General features: G+C 44.0%; 1 pseudogene; it reads left to right on the top strand.

Moving 5' to 3' along the window:
* The first annotated feature begins 16,555 nt into the window (after positions 1 to 16,555).
* LOC128776259 (40S ribosomal protein S20-like) lies at positions 16,556 to 19,018 on the top strand (annotated as a pseudogene).
* The last annotated feature ends 1,351 nt before the right edge of the window (positions 19,019 to 20,369 follow it).

Genomic DNA, 20,369 nt, shown 5'->3' on the forward strand with positions numbered 1-20,369 from the left:
TTTTGGAAAGCTGAATGACCTTAGTCGATTCTAACAAGTATAAATCACAGGACCACAATTAAAAGGCATAGACTTCCAATTATAAATAAGTCCTAGGAATATAATGTACAGCATGGGGACCGTAGTTGACATAGCTGTATTATATATTTGAAAGTTGCTAAGACAGTAGATTTCGACACTTCTCATCACACACACACACACACACACACACACACACACACACGTTGAAATTATGTGTGGTGATGGATGTTAACTAAATTTATTGTGGTGATCATTTCACATTATATACGCATTGAATCATCGGTTGTAAACCTTAAGCCAATGCAATGTTATATGTGAATTGTATCTACATAAAACTGGAAAAAAATCACAGAGCCGCAGGACTGTAGAAGAAACATGACCTTAGGAATCTGGTCGTATCCAGCACCCCCATTTTATAGTTGGGAAGATTGAGGGTCACAGAAATGAGATGACATTCCCAGGGCCAAATTAGGTGGCTTAATTTATGGGAAATTAAAACTGGAGCTCCGTTATTCTGGTTTTCACGTGTTTGCCTTCTCTATACATACCGTGAGGCAAGCAGTATCTTATAGTGGGGAAGACCAGGAAGTCTGGGCTCCACATGCCTGGGTCTGAGTTCCAGCTCCATCACCTTCTACTGAGTCACTTAGAAAATGCCTTAGTTTTCATGAAAGTCCTATCTCATTTCTAACATGCAGTAAGAGCTCAGAAATATTATCTCTGGTCTTTACTGTATCTCCCTGTTTTCCATGAGTCCTTACAGCCGCCGTAGCGTAGGAAGCAGGCCTTTGGGTTTTATCTGTCTGTCCCCCAGGCCTTAACTTCCCACCATGCTTTGTACCAGCTCTTTGTGCTTTGGCTCTAAACCTCACATGCAAGGTAAGTGGTATCAGTCCATCTTTAAGATGAAAAAAATAGGCACAAAGAAATAATTTGCCCAAGGCCCGTAGCGCACAGATTAGGAATCTCTTTGATTACAAAATCTAGACAACTTCCATGTAGGTAAGGTCATTATCACTTGTAGCTCTAAGGCTAGACCTTTCAGATGTCTAGCCTTAGACAACATGTTCAGTAGACAACATCTGAAATAAACGCAGAGTTTATTGTTGGTGGACGACAAGGCAGTGTGCCTCTTCCCATATCATGCTTTTGGAAGTACGTCCTATTGTTTGCTGGTGACACGGCTTCGCCTCTAAACCTCTTGCTCTTTGGCAACAAAAGATGAGTCTTTTCTCACCTCTGATTCCCTGCAAGTCATGTGCGTGGAGAAGGAAGTTGAGAAGTCCTGTGAGAAAGAAAGGTGAAGTTTTAATAAGAGTGAGAGTATCTTACATTTTTGTTGATTGGGGTTGTATTTGGCTTTAAAAAGACAGAAGCAAAGAAGAAGTCTTCTTGGGAAAACAGACGAGCACAACTTGATAGAGGAAAATGAGAAGACTCGTTTTTTTTTTTTTTTCTGCTTGTCACAAAATTCTCCAGGAATATTTGCTCCGCTCTTGCTGATAGCCTGCCATATTGATGTTCCCCGCACAGACCACTGAAGTACAGAGCCCTTACAAGACTTCTTGTTAAATCCTTGTTTCCTTTTAGTTCAAGTGAGCGCTTTTATTCTTGTGTGTGATTTTGAAATTTCTTGGCAAAGCTAAGGGGGGAAAAAAACTCCTTCTGAACAGATGAGCATCTCTCCTCCTCGTATCGATTTGAGAAAAGGAGCTTCTGCCAGATAATTTCATCAGGATTAAAGAGTTCTGATGTCTGCCCTGCAAATGTGAGATTGTAGGAAGTGGCCAGGATGGAATGATGGTTTGTTCAGAACCCAACCTGAGGCAGGCCGGCTATCCTCTTGAATATAGTAAAGATAACAGTCAGCCCATCAGCCAACATTTACCTATTTTAGAACCACCAGTGGACATAATGGCATCTTCGACCTTAGGAATATACCTCTTCGTGAGAAGAAAAGCAACAAACACATAAATAAATCCAGGATCAGACAGTAAGCTAATTGTACCGCATAGGAAATAGCAAGTTGTAGTTCACTAAATGCCCTTCTCTGCATCATGTCACTTAATCTTCACAAGGGTTGATTGTGGTTTTCGAGGTAGGCGCTGGGCACCGGGGTGGGAGACACATTCTCTCTGGCCGTCTCTCTCTTTTCCATTCCATTCGCTCTGGGTTGGTATCGTGCCTTGAATCACCCTTGCTTCCTGTCGTGGAGGTAAGAGTCTCTGCCTCTATTTGAACTCTGGGTCATCCTCTTGTATCTGTGACTACTCCCTCCCGAGGTGAGCTCATCCAACTCAAGGACTTTACATAGCATCACCATGTGGATGCTCCCAGATTTATATCTTCATCCAAACTCTCCTCTGAGCCCCACATTCACATATTTTACTTGATAACTAACTACAGAGGATGCTGTGATTAGATGGCTCACAGGAATCGCAGTGTTAAGATATCCAAAATGGAACTCTTGATTTTCTCCTGCTCTCAAACTCTTTCTTACCGTACCCTGCCTCCATCCCTCCTGGTCCTACATGCTCCCCCGTGGGCCCAGGCTGGAAACTTAGGAGTTACCCTTAATTTCTGTCTTTCCATCCTTGCCAACACGTGGTCTATGAGCGAGTCCCCTTGACTGGACATCTACGATATACTTCACGCTCTTTGTTCCTCCTCATCTTCTCTTGTCATCATCTCAGCTCACATCATCATCGTCTCCTGGCCAGGCTACTGCGGTGGCTCCCTTATCTATTTCCCTGTGGCCACTCTGCCCTTCCAACCACCCCTGACATGCCATTCCCTACATAGTATCTAGAGAGATCGTCTTTTTTTTTTTAAATGTTTATTTATTTGTTTTTGAGGGTGAGGGTGCACGTGCATGTGTGCACATATGCGTGGGGGGCGGGCAGAAAGAGAGAGTGGGAGAGAGAGAATCCCAGGCAGGCGCTCTGCTGTCAGTGTGGAGCCCGACATGGGGCTTGATCCCATGAACCGTGAGATCCTGACCTGAGCCAAAATCAAGAGTTGGACGCTCAACCGAGCCACCCAGGCAAGGCGCCCCTCTAGAGGGATGTTTAAAAAGCAAAACAAAACAGAGCAAAACAAAACCAATTCATGTCTTCCCCACGCTTAAATCTCTTAATGACCTCCAGTTCTACTCAGAAAACATTTAAACTCCTTCCCCTGCCTTAAATGCTATATGGGATATGGCTCCTGTCCACGTGCTAAACTCCCCAACCTCATTTGGGGCTCCTGTCCCCCTTGTCACCATTTCTCAGCCTTCCCTGGCTTCCTGACACTTTCTAGAACACACCAAGCTCTTTCCGACGCCAGGAGCTTTGCAACCTGTCGTCGTCTTTCCCTTTCTGGTTCTTAGCCTGGCTCCTCCTTATTTTCCGTGTTTTCATTTTAAATTTAACCTCGCCTGGTCACCCCTTATTTCTCTACCACCACACCTGGTGGATTTTCTTCTTAGAACTTACTTTTGTCTAAAATTATTTCAATCTGGGGGTGTCTGAGTGCGTCAGTCGGTTAAGCGTCTGACTTCGGCTCAGGTCATGATCTCGCAGTTTGTGGGTTTAAGCCCCGCATCGGGCTCTGTGCTGAGATCTCGGAGCCTGGAGCCTGCTTCGGATTCTGTGCGCGTCTCTCTCTCTACCCTTTCCCCACTCACGCTCTGTCTCTCTCTCCTTCAAAAATCAATACACATTAAAATTATTTCAATCTGGAAGTGGGATCCTCCATGTATTTCGGGGCAATTTTCCAAATGTCCCTACTTTGGGCTTGACTTCAAGTCGCCTACTTAACTTTTTGTACAGATGGCTCACAATGGCATCTCCCAGAATCCTGCCTTACCTTGATTTCTAACAAGGCCAACGGATTTATCCAAGCCACAGAGAGGCGAGTTTTTGCATTTTGCCAGTCAAAGCGCTTTGCACTTTACTGAAGCTTGGGTGACAGTGGTGGTTAATAATGGGAGGGTGGCTTTTGGAATAAGTGACAAAGAGTGTGTCTGGCGACTGCATATGACTGATGCATTTTCACGAAGGAAATTCCAAAACTAATTGTCAGTGATTTTCAGTTAGCTGCCACTTGTGTCTCTCCTCTCTTTAGTGGAATGGAAAGAAAACTCTGCTTACCCTCGTGTAGACACAAAATGAAGGCCGATGAAGTCTTTGAACTAGGAAGGGACACTTGTAACCTGGGCAGTTCATTCTGGCTTTATTCAAGGATGGTTTTAAAACCCCAAGAGGCAGCTTCTCGGGCCAAACATTTTGTATTTCTCCTTGCTTTCTTTTCTTGCTCATGGCGTTGTCATCCTTGTTAGGTGCCCACTGTAGAGTCACCTTTGCCGGAGAGAAAAATGAGTAAGACAAAGACGGAAAGACATGACACCAGAAGAGGGTGGTTGGGTCGGAGTGCAGGAGAGGCCAGTATGAACAATCTCTACTCCTACCTGTTTTAATTATCTCCCAGTTTAGTTCAACGCGTGCTTCCCTGTGGCTGTCATGGTGTCTGAGTATGTTGAAATGTAACACCGCCGACATTGGAATGATGCTCAGTAACGCACTCTAATTAAAGCCAGCCACCGGCGGCCATAGGAGCTCTATGTGAAGGAGGTGATGCCGTGAATCTGATGCCTGAGAGAGAAAGAAGTAGCAGGGAAGGGCAAGAAATCGGAAGTCTGTACGAGGAGCTCAGTGTTCAAGTATTGACCGTTGGCTACTCATGCGTCCTCCGGGTCTTAGGAGAGCCCCCCCTGCTCTGGTTTTGCTTCTCCAGAGTGAGGAGAGCTGATGCGATTCAGGTGGGAAATATCCAAAAATAAACACACACACAGAGCTTCATTCCATAGGGGGGAAAACCGAGGCCTGGAACAGGCGTGTAAGGACAAAGCCAAGTTTCACCCACATCACTTTTCACATGGCTGCTTAGAGGGTGAGGCTTGGTGATGATCAATGAGTTGCTAATCAATGTGCAATATTGGCAACTAAGCTCTGGTGATTTTTCCTAAGAGGTAGGCTACAGCTGGCTAGGCCATGAAGCTGCATCAACTCTACTGATAAATAGAGACCAAGTCAGGGTCAGTGTCATCTCCATTGACTCTCCCGCTGCTTCCTACCCCCAGTGGATCGTGATAAATGGCACCATTTCGCTCAGTTCCTTACGTTGAATCCTAGGGGTCGTCCTTCACCCTTTCATTCTTCTGCTGCTCACATTCAACCCCTAAGAGGCTCTGTCCACCTGCCTTCACAACAATCCCTATTCGTCCATTATCCAGCTCTGTCACCACCCCCACAGTCCAAGCCAATGCCGTCCCTCCCCGACTACTGGACATGACCCCTGAGCAGCCTCCTACTTCCACGCCTGCCTTTCTACTACCTGTCACCCTTACAGCAGCCGAGTATTGGTCTTCACATAAATCAACTCATTTTCACGCCGCTGCTTGAAACCCTACAATGATTTTCCGTTACAGTTAGGAAAAAAAAAATGCCAACACCTCACCCTGGCCTGTAAGTCCTTATATAATCTGGCTCCAGCTAATTTCTCTGGTTTCATCTTGTACCTCTTTCCCCTTTGCTCACCGCACTGCAGACACACTGGCCTTCTTCTGTTCCCTGAAGATGCCGAGGCCGTCCCTCCCGAGGCCTTTTGTACCGCTGCTCACTCTGGAATGCTCTTACCCCAGACACTCTCCAGGCTGACTTCTCATCACTCAAAACTCAGCCTCCAAGGTCTCCTTCCCAGAGAGAAGTTACTGGTTGCCCCCCTGCACACACACTGCCATACACGGTCCCCACCACATTATTCTGCTTTGTTTTCCTTGTGGCACTTATCCCTCTCTGAAATGATTTTATTATTTCCAGTGATCTTTGACTCTGCTCTCTAGAATGGAAGGCACAGGTATGCTAAGACAATGTGTCATTACCCATTTTATTCTCAATGCCAGAAACAATGCTGGGTGCATAGAAGGGGTTTGCTCAATAAACAGTTGTTGAATAAATACAGGAATGAATCCATGAAGGTCGCCGTCATTAATATCATCACCATAGCAGCTGTCGCTTTTTACATGTACTTATTATCCACCAGGGGCATTATCTCCATGAGCCTCCACAGCAACCACATGACAAGGAACTAAGGTTGAAAAGGTTCTGACACCTGCCCAAGGTTGCAGGTAGTAAAGAACGAAAGCAGTCCGTCTGGGTCCAAAGCCTCTGCTCTTCCAGTCTTAACACTGTGGTTACAAGGAGTGGCTGGTCCTGCTTTGCTAGGGTGTGGGCTTAAAAACATTCATCCATTCCTTTTATTGGGTCAGCTGTTAATTTGGGACCAGTTTGCTGGGCACCGTATGAGTGAATTTCGCAGTGAACAAGATAGAATTTGTGCTTTCGTTTATCTTGCACTCCAGTCATTATTTGGTTAATGGTCACAAGAGTCATTCTGATTGCATTCGTTTGCTGGGGCCGCCATAACAAAATCCCACAGACCAGGTGGCTTGAACAGAAGTGGATTTCCTCATAGTCCTGGAGGATGGATGTCCAAGATCCAGGTGCTGGCAGGGGTTGGATTCCTCTGAGCCTTTCTTGTTGGTTTGCAGATGGCCACCCCCTTGTTGTGTCCTCACGTGGCCTTTTCTCTGCTCATGCCCATCAACGAGGTCTCTTCCTTTCCCTGTAAGGACAAAAGTCACAGTGAAGTAGGGCCCCGCTGTCATGACTTCATTTACCCGTGCCTTTTTAAAGGCCATATCTCCAAATACAGCCGCGTCAGGGTTAGGGCTTCAACATACAAATTTTGGGAGGACACAATTCCATTGATAACACTGATCGTCTGGAAATATGAACCCTTTAAAGGCATGAATAAAACCTGAATTTCCAACTGGATTAATATTAGTATTGTATAGGTCCTAGATTAAACTCATTTATATTAGTATGTGATGCCTGTCCAAGGTTATATTTCAAAGTCCAAGGCTATATTTTACAACGATGTGCAAAATCAGTTATTTTTGAGAGAAAGACCTAAAGAAATCATATCGCAAATAAGAAGGGCACTCACGCATATAACATTCATACAGCACGGGATGGCCAGAGAGGAACAAATTTATCTTGAATGTAGCCAAGTCTCTTTCTTCCATCTGTGTCTTCATAAGTGAATGAGGGACTTCTATATATATTGGATTTTCATAACACATCTTCTAGCAAAGGTGTATAAAGAAAGTTTTGAAAGGATAGCGACTGAAGAAGGTATGAGGCAGGATCCGACTGGATTTGAATAATCTCTCCCAGCTGATTTTGCAGAACAGAGTGACCTAATGCTTGGCTGAGATTCGACTATATTTATGACTTTTGCCTGGAATACCAGCATCGATGATTAACTGATAGAGGGATACAGAGGCCCAAACACTTTAAAAAATAGTATCCATACAAGAGCGTCTTTGTATTTAGGTTTGAAAAAATTCTTTTGGGGTGCTTTGCCTGTATTCAAAAAATTAAAATTTTTATCTTCCTTGGCACATAGCCAGTTTAAGTTCTAGAAGCCAGAAGGGTTAGGGCAGGGCATAGTACTCCTATTTGTCTAGCTAAAGGATTTAGCAGAGAGGCTAGAAGTGGGTAATGTTCAAGAAAGGTCAGATATTTGGAAAGCTCAGTTAAACAACACAATCACAACAATAAAAATACTGCATCATTAATAGACAGCTTGGGTGGTGGGCGATAAAATGGGGATAAAACAGGCTGAATTCATGTCCAAACACTGTCTCTGACTGGCCTGGGTTTCCTCATATGTAAAATGAGGCCTTAGGGGCTGGTTCCAAGTTCTCTCTAAAATGTCCTGTTTTATGGTGTTGGATGATGATTCCCAGTTGGAGATCAGGTAAGGTTGCCAGATTTAGCAAATACAAATACAGGTGTCTTATCTGTCAACCCTAATATGAGAAGATGGCCTGAGAGGGCCCTGGAGGATACAAAGTCATCACAAATGATCTGTAGCGTTCATGATCTTCTGGCATTTAATAGACACCTGACTGCTTATGTTAAGCTTTGGAACTTGTAGCATTTTCAGATTGGTTTTGGACCGGTTGAAAATGCTCCTCTGCCTACTGATACGGCCCCAGGCACAGAACTCAGAGCAAGCTAGGTGACGAAGTGCGACCGAAACCACTAAATTCTACTCCTGAAACTATTACACTGTATGTTCAATAACTGGAATTTAAGCAAAAACATGAAACATAAAAAGAAAAAAGCAAAGAGAAAGAAACCATTGTAATGACCTTGCCCTAGCCTTGCAATGGTTCCCCAATGGGGCGGAAACCGGCCAGTAACACTCCTCAGGCAAGGTTCTGCTGGGGTCAAGACGGCAGGCAAAGTCTTGCTCTGCCTCTGTCCTTTTATAACAAGCCATACATGGGCATTCTGGAAGAATTTGCATGCCTAACAATGTACCGTCGTGGAAAATAATACATTACAACGGGTACTCTGGGATCCCGAACCAAATTCAGCCCCAGCCCGGCCACACTCTCAGAGGCCGGGGAAGAAATGAGTTCCTGGATCAGGGAAAATCATTGCCTTGAAGAACTTTGGAAGAATGTGTGGCAGCAGATCTGTATAGAAACCAGTCAGCTATTTGTTCCCCGTGCCAGGATAGTACTGCACTTCCGGCATTTTGAGAACTGACTTATGGTTCAGGCCAGACACAGCGAGTGAATTCGCCAGCCAAATTGTCCAACATCGTAGCAAAGAAAATGTGAGTCAAACAAAGCAAGACGGGGCATATGGGTTCTGGGTTTTGGGGTCGTAAATACAGGTTAGGAGCTTTATACCAATTGCTTCTGTCCCTTGACACATTTCCATTTTAAGGTTAAGTAGGTTTAATTACACAGCTCCTTTTCCCATCTTTCCTTCTTTTTGACATTACATAAGATATTTTAGGAACAGAGAAAGGTTAATGGGCCTATGATGGGCCCTAGAATTAACTTCCTTAATTAAGCCTCCAGAAGACATCTTTTCATTTCTTTTAATGACCTGTCTTGGTTAAAAAAGACCCGAAGCTCCTGAAGTTTTGTGCAGGTCCTGCTTGTATAAGACCCGCGCAACCTAGCACATGATTGCAGCTTTGTCTTAGATGATGTTTCTGGTTTAAGCAAGTGCTGTCATCAACAGGGGGGCCGAAGTTGATGGGCAACGAGAAGATTAATCCGTTCAGTGTTGTGACTTTGGAAAATTCACCTTTGCGGATTTAGACTCTTATTCAGGCATCGATTTATTTTTATAGAGCAAACAGATGAATATATCCCTCCTCACATTATGCTCATCAAATATTTGTAAATTAAACTACAATTTAAATGTACCAGCTAGTGGACTACAATCAAAAAAACCTTGCCATGAGTCTTTTCTAAAACTCCTCTATCATACTTTAATTTATCTCTTATTATTTAAGAATTTTTAATATGTTTCTCTTACACCAAGGCCTGCTATACATTAATTTCTTTCCTCTTCTTTCAAATTAGATGTCTTTGAGGAACCATCATCATTGATGAGACTTTTCAGAACCCATTTGAACATGACCAAATACTTATAGATTTAAGGACACTCCCTGTGTTCCTAGTTTTTTTGGTTTAATTTGTCAGTATCTCATTTACATTTCCTGACATTATTGGAGGAGAAAACATACATGCTATTAATGTTCTTGTTCTTCCAAAATGAGAATTCTAGCAGTACTTCCTAATGTTACTGATCATATCTATCTATGTATCTATATGTATCTATCTTCTATATGGCGGGCATCTATCTATTTCTGTATCTATCTATCTATCTATCTATCTATCTATATCTATCTATCTGGCTAGCAGATTCTGATTTAGAGCTCTGGACCAAGCCAATGAAATCTAATCTGTGTTTACCAAAGCTACACAGAGGATACTGATGGGCACCCCATGTACATATCTGTGTCTGGAAATGAAGTCTGTCTTAGAGCTCCAAGCCCAGGGCAGTGGGTGGCTTCTGTTCCTTCTTCAAGTCCTGTCTTCTACCTGATCACAGAACTTCCTGAAAAGGGAATGGTTGCTAAACAGCTTCTTGTGACATTGACCTCAGTGCTGAGCATGAAACAGAGAGCTGTTATTATCTAACTATGCAAATGTGAGAGTCAATGAATGTGCACTTGGTTGAAAGGGCGTGTGAGGGACAAAATCGGGAATCTGTTCCAGGTGTTTCCATGGTTCTCTCTCCCAGGTAATGGTTGGTTTCTTATGGTGTGTAGATCCTTCAGCTTGCTAATGGACATCCTGTGTTTCGTTACAAAAAGAGTTTGTAGAACCGAGATGGATTTCTGGGAGAATGTCTGCAAAATGGTGCCTTCTTAAAAATGGTGCCTTGTCTTTCCTCTTCCTCTAATTCAGATATCATGTGGTGTGGATGCCTGTCACCACTTGGTGTTTTATTCGTATTATATACCCTGAGTCTAATTCTTCCTATGAGTATTAATGTAGTATCCATATTCAATAGAGTGGAAAATAAATGACCTTATGCCTGTCTTTTGCTCTCCTCTTCGGGACAGGGCTGGAATGAGCAAATTAATCTGTAATGGGATGGCCAGACTGGGAGGTGGCAGGGGACATGTGGCATGGGCAAAGAGGGTGTGCAGATCCAGCTGCAAAGCTCAGAGCATAATATCCGAAGGGTAGGGCAGCCCAAAGTAGTTAACATCATGGACTCTGCAGTAATTAGACAGAGCACGATCAGGAGAGACCAACAAGTAAACAATCTATGGAGACTTTTCTGTGTTTCCCTCACCTGTAAAATGTAGGTAATTCAGTACTTAGTAAATTGGTTTGTTGCGAAGATTAAATTTGTTTCATACACATAAAGTATACCAAATGGTACCTGGCACATGGTAAGATTGAATTAACACGTGAAATAGTATTGTTGTCATGTTCTCATCAGCAGAAACCAGAGTAGAAGGTGGGTTCTGGGCTTTAGGAGTAGAGAATAGGAAGGAAGGGTGGAAGATAGGGTGCAATGTAGCTTGACCGCTGAGTGGAGACTGCTGAGTCGGAGCTCTTGAAAGCTTTCCCACTTGAGTCCCAAATCGATCTTGAAGGCCAGTTGAGCTGAGCTTGAAGCAGAGGCTCCCAAGAACCCCAATGTGGGGATATGGGGGAGCAGAGGCCGAGACCCAATTTCTACATCTGTTTAATTGGCCTCATCTCTTGACTTTCTCTCCTCCTGCCAACACCATCGGGCCCCAAGGGAAAGAGTTCTCTGACCATGTGGGAGAGTGGCTGGTGTCCATGTTAGCTCTCTTAGACTGACAGTCCCCAGAAGGTAGGGCTTGGTTGTACTTGAGGCTATAACTCTGCTGAGTTTATGTCATAGGCAATTACATGGTTAATAAATGATATGAGGTAGATCATTTCCCGTTAGGGTAGTGACCAAACTAACGTAGGTAATTTCATTATTAATATCAATTCAATTCCTTAACATCCGTCATTGGAGAATCACAAAGGTCAATCCGTTGCAAATATTTCCACTAGATCTGCGGTTGCTATGTATTCTTCACATATGAAGGAATAATGTGGTACCTACTTTGCACAGAGACTATATCCCTTTCATTATTTCCTTCGTCGAACATGCACTGAATGCCTACTATGTGTTGGCAGGGGTACTTGGTACTCAAGAAGAACAAGATGCATATGACATAGCTCCTGACCCCAAGGTGTCATAAACTGGTGCAAGGACAGAGACAAGTTGACAAACAGTTTATGAAAGTGCCGCCAATTGGGCAAACATGAAGTGCCGTTGGGATCCAAGGATGATCAGCTCTACTCAGTGGTAGAGAGTCATGGTCAAGAGGCGCTGATAGAGGTGATAAAAGGAATCCCAGAGCATCCTTGACTTTCGATGGGGTTACGTCCCAGTAAATCCGTTGTCGGTTGAAAATATGTTTAATACATCTAACCCACCGGACATCGTAGCTGAGCCTCGCCTACCTTAAACATGCTCAGGACATTTACATTAGCCTGCAGTTGGGCAGTCATCTCGCACGAAGCCTTTTTTGTAATAAAGTGTTGGAAAATCTCATGTAACTTAATGAATACTGTACTGAAAGTGAAAAGCAGCATGGTTGTGTGGGTACAGAACAGTTGTCAGTGTAATGGTTGTTGGCCCTGGGGATTGCAAGGCTGACTGGGAGCTGAGACTGGCTGCTGCTACCTGTCCAGTATCTCCAGAGAGGATTGTACCGCCTAGCGCTAGCCAGGGAAAAGACCCAAATTCAAAATTCTGTGTACGGTTTCTACCGAATGCAGATCCCCATCACAGAGTCAAACCATCATCAGCTGAACCATGATAAATCGGGGACTGTCTATCCAAGGTCTTAAAAAATAAGAAGAGGTTTATTTGGCAGAGAAGGGAAAAGGATTTGCAGCAGAGAAGCAGCTTGGGAAAAGGGAGAGGCATGTAACAGGTGTATTAGGAAGTCGGTGTAAAAGTAGAAAGTGGGAGAAATGGGTTGGGTGGCTAAATAAGAGCAGTATCACCAAAGACCTTGCGTGAAAAACTTGACAGTATTGACTTTATCAGAAATCATTAGAGTCCTTAAGAAGATAATGTGATCAAACTTGCCTCCGAGAATGTTCTTTCTGATGACAGTTTGGAGGAGGCACTGGATGAGAGCAAAATATTGCATAAGGGGACTGGGTGTGAAGTTGAGAGACTGTCTTAATGTGCACATCATATATGATAAGGACCTAAGCTAAAGCAGGGCAAGGGGGATAGAAAGGAGGATTTAAAAAATCATTTAGGAGCATCCGTGTGGTTGCAAATGGCAAGATTTCATTTTTAATGGCTGAGTAATATTCCAATATGTATACATACCACATTTTCCTTATCCATTCATCTATTGAGGGACACTTGGGTTCCTTCAATATCTTGATGATTGTGAATAATGCTGCAATAAACACAGGGGTGCGTATTTCTGAAATCACTACAACACCGTATATTAATTATACTTGAAATAAATAAATGAATATTTAAAAAAAATCATTTAGGAGGCACAATCAAAAGGACTTGGCAGCCAGCTGGATGTCTAGATGTGAAGGAGAAGTACTTAATGCCAAATATATTTACTGTTGGTTATCACAGTCTGTGATGTATAGTCCTGCTTCGGGTCCTTACTGGTGATCCAAAGCAAATTGTGCCCCAATAGCCCTCAGAGGAAAAAACCTCCTAGAACAAAAGACGAATACATCTTAAGGAGGTTTTGGATTTCATTGGGGTCCTTTCTCCATTTAAATTCACAGAAAAACCCAAGGAGGTTCACTAACTGAAAATTTATTGATGGAGCTAATGGTGCATCCAGAGAGTATTGGTCTCCATCTCTAGATCATTCCTTCCCACATTTGAGATGCACACCAGTCACCCGGAGATCTGCCTAAATTGTAGGTTCTGATTCATTCAGTCTGGGGTTGGGGTTTGACATCCCTCCTGTTTCACAAAGCTTCCAGGTGAGGGAGATGCCCTGGACCACGGTTTGAGTCGTCCGTGTCTAGACCGTTTCACAAGGAGGGAAATACAACTTGTTGGTGTGTCAAAATGGGCCCGACCTGACGGCAACAATTGGGACAATAGCACAGGTCTCGGGTTACGCTGCTGCTGTTGCTGCAGACCTTTCAAGTCTTGTCTGGGTGGGGCCTCTTGGGAGTGGTACCCGTCCCAGGAAGAGAACTGGTAAAGTCCTATACAGTCCTATATAGTCTGAGCCAATAAGGTTGTCCTCGTGTTCCACCAAGAGCCACAGAGAGTTTTCTCCCCATGCTGCCCCTGGCATGTCTCACTGAGTAATCAAACCCCAACTCAAACCCCTGGCCCACACACAGTCCCACCTAGCCAAAATGGGATAGCGTTGAGTTTTGTGAAGCTTGCTGTGGGGGTGAGGAATATTTTGGGTTAAGAGTTATAAAAGGTTCTTTGTAGCAATTGCAATATTTATGTACCTGTCACCAGAGACAAACAAGGCTGGAAATTAGGAAACTGACTCCTTCTTACCTTGTGAGTCAGCTTTCATCCATGCTTGACCTCTACTTACTGACCATGCGGTGCTCAGGTTACAGTTTGTTTATATATGCCAGCTCTTTAATTACGAGAGCATAAGTCCTAGGGACCAGGACCAGATGCTGGGGTTGGCATTGCCTGGTGGGAGACTGACAAATGGCCTTGGGTGGCTCAGACCCAACCTGGCCTGCTCTGGTTGCCTGAAATAGAGAGGAAATTTTGCTGTAGGGAGACTGCAGTAGGCTCTGAAATTAAGAGGAGTCTAGATGGAGGAAAAGCGCTACCTTGGGAATCAGGAAACTAGTTCTAACTCAGCAATAACTGGTTATGTGATTTTGGACGAGGCATTTTGTCTTTCTCGGCCTTAGTTTCTCTCTCTGAGAAATGAGGATGTAGGCCAGTGGTGTTCAGACTTGTTCTCTGCAGAACCCTACAGTTTTCATGGAGGTACTAGGAGGATCAGACTGGATCTACCAAAAAATTACCAACTCGTATGGCTCATAAGGGTTGGTAGCTCCCCAACATACACACGCCCTTGGTGTTTGGTGTGATGGTAACCTTTTACCATTCCACAGAAGTGTTTCCACTGGGGAGGCCATGGATTTAGAGTCTGGACTCCAAAAAATTTAACTCTAATGTTGCCCTCAGGAATCCTATGAGCATGTCACACATGGAAAATACTTAGAAAAAAAAGCACATCAACTACATGAAGGTGACAGCATCTATTGTATTTCTGGGGTATACTTGATCTTTTTTTTTTTTAAGCTTATTTATTTGAGAGAGAGAGAGAGAGTGCGCCAGCTGGGGAGGGACAGAGAGAGAGGGAGAGAGAGAATCTGAAGCAGGATCCGCCCTGTCATCGCAGCGCCCAACACGGTGCTCGAACTCACGAACCACGAGATCATGACCCGAGCCGAAATCAAGAGTCGGACGCTCAGCCGAGTGAGCCACGCAGGCACCCCCGGGGTATACTTTATCTTAAGAAAATGGATTGATTTCTGAAAAGCCAGTTTCCTGAATTAATTTTAGCAAGCCAAACCGACTAACCTACTTTAAAAAAAAATGCACTTATTCGGGGTCCTGGACCATAAGTTGGAGCTACATAGATCAACTGCTAGACTTGTCTTGATCGCAAAAATATTTCCTCCAAGGAGCACATCATCTTAGGAATTCATTTAAAAGAGGTTTACCCGTTTTCATTGTCTTGATTGTGTGTTTTCATGTGTTCAAATTCTTCCTGTGGTCTGTACTAAAGGGATTGTTGCTCTGCTCGTATTTTGCCGACTCTGATTTTCCCAGGAGGGTTTGCGTTCGGCAGGCTGAACAGGTTTACAAGCGCTGAAGTGCCTAGGAGCAAAGTTCAATCAAAGTGGCTATTTATATACAACTTGTACTTACAATGGAACATTTCACAAAGGATTTCCCTTTGTAACACTGACAACAGTGACTTGAAAACAGCAGGTATACTTGTTGAATGACCGAATGATCATTCATTCGTTTATTCATTCCATGGCATTGACCCCCATCACAGAGCTCTCTGTGAATTACTGTTTTCTACTTTGGAGAATTGAAATGAAGCTGAGCTTCTTCTAATAACTATGCTTTCATCTTGACCCGCTCAGCCAGCTGGGGCTTCGTATTCACCCGGCTTCCGAGGTCAGTCTTTTTGGGCCAGAGGCTACACACCGTTTTTCTACCGTTCTGTTTCCTCAGTGGGATTCTCCTCTTCGGCTCTTGCCCTTGACCGTAGAATTACCATTCAACGCAGAAACTACTGACAAAAGGGGGCATTTTTGTGTGTGTGAGTAGGGGCAGATCGTGATTACTTAATAGAAACTTGAGTCTCAAAAATACCGTGCAATCTAGGGGATTTTCATCCCGCTGAATGTTTTCGTTATTTGCTTATGTGAGAATATACAAGTTCATGTGCACAAATGTGTTTAGTCTTTTCATATTACAAGCCAATGCCTGATTGAAAATTTGACATCAGAGGACTGACAGATTGGACTCAGACTCCCATGGGGTTGGGAGCATCTTCAGAAAAAAAACATTATATTCCTACCTTCCAGAAGATGGGGACTTGGCTTTTTAAAGCATTGTGTATGAGAAAGATGATTAATAAGCTATAAAATAAGTGAGGCTATAGACTAGGAAATCGGTTCTGGAACTCAAAGGGTCAATGGTCCAATTCACTTAACTAAGAAAACTGTGGGTAAGATAGCATGAGACACCAATAAGGAGGGACTGAGAGAAGAAAGCAAGAGACTGCACTTTCCATTTCCTTACTTGACCTTGAGCCCCTCTGGAGCTAAGCATGCCCATCCATAAACTAAGGACAGATGAGCTGCCTCTCGATTTTCAGTGATCTTGGAGGTCTGTGCGGACAGTAATGGATCAGAGCATTATAATATTAAGAGTGTCATAGAGACTCTTTGAAGAAGGCACGGTTGCAGCTGAGAGTGGAGCTCTGGATGGCCCACTCCAGCTCCTGATTCATCACTGTTCAATCTGGCCGAGGAACACATTTTAAAGACCCTGGGAAGATACCCGGGGAACCTGAGGTGATGATTCACCAAATTAGAATGACTCTAACCAGCCTCAACGTGCAATCATTGGAGAAGGTACATGCTGACCTGCTCAGAGGCGCAAAGGAAAAGAATCTCGTCGTGAAAGGACCAGTTCGGATGCCTACCAAGACTCTGAGAATCACTACAAGAAAAACTCTTCGTGGTGAAGGTTCTAAGACTTGGGATTGTTTTCAGGTGAGGAGCTGCAGGCAACTCATTGATTTGCACAGTCCTTCTGAGATTGTTCGCAGATTACTTCCATCCGTCTCGAGCCAGGAGTCGAGGTTGAAGTCACCAGTGCTGACGCTTAAATCAGCTTTTTGAATGAACTGATTATGGGTTGTTACAAAAAAAAAGAAAGAAAGAAAAAGAAAAATCAGAGGGATAGTGCAGTGACTCATCATGAGATGACCATGGCAAAGGCACAGGTGTTGAAGCCATACAGACCACTGTTCAAGTCTGAAACTCTGCCACTTATTAGGATACTTTGAGAAAGGCATTCGGCTTTCCTGAGCCACACAACTGTGGCTGCACCTTTAAATTAGAATTAATAAAGTTGAGGGGCTCCTGGTTGGCTCAGTCGGTTAAGCGTCTGACCCTTGGTTTCAGCTCGGGTCATGATCTCACGGTTCGTGGGTTTGAGCCCCGTGTCGGGCTCTGCGCTGGCTTCCTTGGGATTCTCCCTCTAAAAAAAATAATAAAGTTGGGATAAAAAGATAATTTAAGTAAGTGAAATACTAGGCCTTATGGAGTAGATATTCACTTGCTGGTTCTCCTTGCCATCATCACAGGTAAGAAATAAGTTTATTTCCTGAGCATTAATTTATTCCCCAGGTATTTTGAGTGCTCACTATGTATGTTGGAAATTAGATATGATTTAACATCAGCTGAGGATGTCAGTGAAGACAAAATGAAATCACTTTAATGCATATGAAGGGACTATGTTGCCCTTAAATAAAATGTTTCAGCTTATAACTGACCAATTAGATTTCAGCTGCACACAAATTGCTTTTGTTTGTTTTTAGACTTGTATACTACATCATTCATATTCTCACCCAGTCTTTCTTGTGATTAACAATGTATTTGCAAGATGGCCACACAGGAAAGTAAAGCTGGAATCCAGCTCATGAACAGTGGACTCCTTGAGTGCAACTGTCTCATAGTTAACTGTGCCTTTCACTGCCTAGGAATAGCATATAGACTTTGAGTTTTATTCTGGAGGAAATGGAAGGCTTCTGAAAACTTTGATCAGAGGAGTATCATGAACTGACTATATTTGAAGCGACTTATTCTGCCTTATGTGGAGGACAGATGGTTAAGGGGGCAAAGGTGAAAGCAGGGAGGCCTTTGGATGGTCTCTGTGATAATAAAAGGGTGACATTACAGTGATTTGGTCTTAAACGGCTGTGGTGGGAGATGGTGAGAAATGATTGGGTTCTGGATCCGATCTGAAGCTGGCATGACAGAATTTGCTGGTGGGTTGTAGTGTGGTATGAGAAAAGGAGAAGAATCAAGCCCTAATCCAAGGGTTTGGGGACTGAGCCATGAGAAAAATGATGTCAGCACTTACTGAGATGAAGAAAACCAGGAGCAGGGGAAATCTTTTGAGGGGAAAGATCAGGGATACAATTTTATGTGACTTAAATTTGAGACTTCTATTAAATACCCAAGATTTGAATCTAGATTTCAGGACGAACCTTGAAGGAGGAGATAGGAATTTGACTATCGTTGGTGCCTAGATGGGGGTTCAGTGTCAAGTGACTGGGAGAGATCACCGGAGAGTGGACGTAGAGAGAAAAGGAGACGAGGTCTCAAGTGTGAGCCCTCAAACGCTGCAACGTTTAGCGGTCAAGAAGACAAGAAGGAATCAGCAAAGGAGGACCGAAGGAGACCGAGAAGAAGGAGGAGAACTCGAAGAGAGACTGGCGTCTCAGAGACAAGAAAGAGAAAAAATTAAGAGGTTTAGAGGAGAGGAAGAGGGAGTGGTTCACTGTGTCAAACGTTGCCAAGTAAGCCCAATAAGAGGGGGACTGAGGACTGATCTTTAGATTTGGCAACGTCTTATTGATAACCCTGACAAAAACTGTGATCCTGGAAACACTGGGAAGGTGACCACTGATTGGATGGCGTTCAAAAGAAAAGAGGAGGAGAGATAGAGTGAGAACAGACATCTCTTACAAGGGTTTTGTTTTAAAGGGGAAGAAAGTAATGGGGAAGGGGGTAACGACTTGAAATGTAGGGTGTGAGCGAGCACGCACTTATGGCCCAGGCACTGCTGAGTCAGACAGGATGCTGGCTATAGGTCTGGAGCAGGGTCTTGGAGGGCCCCGCCGATCAGACTTTAAGCCTTTGGTTGCTGGATTATGGAGTGCCCATGAGGTCCCGGGGGAGGGGTTGGGTTGAAAGAAAATGGGAGAGGAGAGACTTGGGAAGCTCAGGGCAGTGGTTGCATCCTGACGGGCCTAGAAGTGTCTCAGGACTTTATCAACCAACATGGTGGTACCAGTGTGTTTTAGTTGAACATCAGCCTGGATCCATAAAGAGGTGTCTTTCTTTATTATCTTCATTTAAAACAATTTTTTTTAATGTTTATTTATTTTTGAGAGACAGAGACAGAATGCGAGTGGGCTAGGGACAGAGGGCGAGGGAGACACAGAATCCGAAGCAGGCTCCAGCTGTCAGCAAAGAGCCCGACGTGCGGCTCGAACTCACGAGCTGTGAGATCAGGACCCGAGCCGAGGTTGGACGCTCAACTGACTGAGCCACCCAGGTGCCCCGTCTTCATTTTTTAAAGAAGAGGATATTGCAGAATATTTTCATGATGTGAAATGACCAGAAGAGCGGGGAGATTTGAAAAATCGATGATGTAGGAGAATGCAGGGAGAATTATAGGAATTCTTGAGCTGGGTGAAGGGGGATGGGGTAAGCACATAAATAAAATGGGTTGGTTTGATGAAAACACAATTTTTTTTTTGTTCCTTGTAGCAGGAGGGAACACAGACATGGGTGAGCTGCTGAGACGTTGTAGAGGGCATGTGAAATTTCTTTTCTGGTTGCTTCTATTTTTTCTTTGAAAGAGAGGAAATTTATTAACACCACAATTGTTCTATTATATTTAAAATTTTTTTACGTATTTCTTTCTTTCTTTATTTTGAGAGAGATAGAGACAGCATGAGTGGGGGAGGTGCAGAGACAGAGAGAGAGAGAGAGAGAGAGAGAGAGAGAGAGAGAGAGAATCCCAAGCAGGCTCCATCCCTGCCAGCATAGAACCTGAGGCCAGGCTTGAACCCTCTAAACTGTGAGATCTTGACCTCAGCCGAAGCCAAGAGCCGCATGCTCAACTGACTGAGCCACCCAGGTGCCCCAACACCGCACATTTTTATCTTCCTCAAGGTCACCATGCATCCACGTTTTATCTGAGATTTATGTAGAATTCTGGGGAGATGCTGGTCACTAGAACTACTTTTGCTTCCAAATCCGTGTCTCCTGCCGGGAGACACCCAGCTGCGGAATTTCGGTCCCACCTCATTCCATGAGTGATGATCAGAGCCCGGTTTCCTTTTGAGACGGTTTATAGAGCATGGTGACCCCTGGCCCTCTCATGCCCTGCTTTGCTATGGAGTAGCCCAGAAAGGAAACATTTCTTGTCTGGCACAGTGATGTATCCGGGGTCCCTAAGAGAACACGACGCAGAGTAGGTGTTCAATAAATATCTGTTGGATGACTTGAGGGAGGGAGG

This window comes from Panthera pardus, unplaced genomic scaffold, assembly GCF_024362965.1.
Source record: "Panthera pardus isolate Hobbes unplaced genomic scaffold, ASM2436296v1 HiC_scaffold_12, whole genome shotgun sequence".
Lineage (NCBI taxonomy): Eukaryota > Metazoa > Chordata > Mammalia > Carnivora > Felidae > Panthera > Panthera pardus.